The sequence below is a fragment of the Octopus bimaculoides genome, chromosome 2 (assembly GCF_001194135.2).
Source record: "Octopus bimaculoides isolate UCB-OBI-ISO-001 chromosome 2, ASM119413v2, whole genome shotgun sequence".
In the NCBI taxonomy this organism is placed as follows: domain Eukaryota; kingdom Metazoa; phylum Mollusca; class Cephalopoda; order Octopoda; family Octopodidae; genus Octopus; species Octopus bimaculoides.
In genome coordinates, this window is record NC_068982.1 from 26,888,779 (window position 1) to 26,890,841 (window position 2,063).

At 35.8% G+C, this 2,063-nt stretch overlaps 1 protein-coding gene across 2 annotated transcripts in view; it reads right to left on the reverse strand.

The window, feature by feature from the left end:
• Positions 1 to 270, reverse strand: part of LOC106868874 (uncharacterized) — a 46,455-nt gene extending 46,185 nt beyond the window's left edge. The window contains exon 1 of one of the 2 annotated variants that reach the window (XM_014914341.2): positions 1 to 270. This exon is cut by the window's left edge and continues 220 nt beyond it. The gene's annotated coding sequence lies outside the window, so the exon portion shown is untranslated. The other variant, XM_014914325.2, reaches the window with a different exon arrangement.
• Positions 271 to 2,063: the final 1,793 nt, after the last annotated feature.

Below are 2,063 nucleotides of genomic sequence, written 5' to 3' on the forward strand. Positions count from 1 at the left end.
AACACGAAACGCTTGGTCGTTGAGTTACTATAGTGCCTCTGCTAATAATAAGTCTGTAGCATGCTTCTTCGTTTATTTTTACATACTTTATGCCTGTGTACAAGTGTGTTTATGAGTGGTTATACGTATTTCTGTGTGCCGCTGCACATGCACACGCTCACACACGTGTTTGTGTGTATGCGTCTCTGTGGAAGGGGTGGAGTTGCGGATATGACCGAATGGCAAAGAGGTTCTCTTTACTCCAAGACAACGTGGCGTCCTTTGCACTTTTCTTTTTCTTCGTCGTTGCCTCGAGTCGCTCAAGCAAGCAGGAAGCTAACAAGGTAGACGGAAACTTTGTAGATACCCATCGAATGGATTCTATCTGTACTTCAAATGTCATACCCTTGCTATACTTTATCATACTGTTTCTACCTGATCATTATAGTATGCAACACACGTATCTGTGGAATTTACAACCAATTCGCACATTGTTTCCATTATTTCCATGTCGTTCAGTTTGTCAAAGAACTGGGCGTTTATGTATCGTTCCTGACAGAAGTGTCTATCATGTATCTGCGCCTGTATATGTGTGAATGCCTATGCGTGTGTGTGTATTTATATATATATATATAATACAAATAATATATGAGTATATACATATATACGTACATGTATGTACATACTTAGGATCTGTTTTAAAACGGGGGCACCAGTTTTCATTTATGTCTTATGTAGTGTTTTTGGTACCGAAAGACTTTCAGACTTCGTATACTTATCTATTTTGTGTTATAGAATAGAAAAAAAAATTTGTAATCGAATTTATTTCATGTAAAAAATTGTCTTATTTCGATAATTTCTACTAATCACTGACGTCTGTTCAGTTGAAAACAGTTAGCGCTGTAACTGTGTATATCGTATTAATCCCCTAACCCTAACCCTAACTAGACTGTTAACCGTAACCGTAACCCTAACCCTAACCCTAAAACTAACCCTAACTCTAGAATCCGAACTCTAAAATTGCTACACACACAGATACGCACAGCGTAATTTATTATATAAACAATATATGCGTATAAATTACGATTAAACCGGATGAAATATGTCACAGGGAATAACATTTTTATGACCGCCCAGCAGTAACTCTATTCAGCTGAATAGACGTCAGTGTTTGGTTGAAATTACAGAAATACGACAACTTTAATATGGAATAACTTGTGATGTACATTTTTTTGTTAAGAAGACTAAGAGTAAAAGATGTTTTATATGACACATTCTACCAGTGTCCCTTCGTTAGTGTTTCGTTAAGAAAATACTGGTGCCCCCGTTTTAAAATAGATCCCATACTTACATCTACCTGTATATATAGATGCATATCTGGGTACAGGACGTTGCAAACAAAACGTAGACAAAATGATAAACATAGTACAGAAAACACACAGGCCACATAGAGAACATTTCCTTCATCAGCTGCCACCATTCTAACACTGGCGTTTAGACTGCGGCCATGCTGGGACAACGCCTTCAAGCGTTTTAGCCGAAAGAAATGACTCAAGTGCTTCTTCTATTTCTTTTTAATCCCTATACTTATTCCATCGGTCTCGTTTGCCGAACTTTAACTTATAGAACGTAAACACACAACTTCAGTTGTCAACCGATAATGTGGAACAAGCACAAAATCTCTCTCACATACTCACATATATATATATATACATATACATATATGTGTTCGTGTGTATGTGTGAATGTATGTGTGTGTGCTACGAAACCGGTATGCTTTTGAATCGCTTTAACAACTCACAATAATGACTTTTATTACCTTTATTCCTACCTCAGTTCATCTAATTGTATATATATCTATCGTTACTTTTCATAAAAAGCCTTTACTTTTTTTTGATTTCCAATGTGCATTTTCGCTTATTTTTCTGCTTACTTTCCCCTTACATTTCCACGTGTAGTTTCTATTTTGTTTTTGTAATATATTTCTATTATATATATATATATATATATATATACCGGAGTAAGCACATTAATGCGAAACAAGGTGGGAAAAAGAGTACTCAAATACCAGAGGTAGAGTAATA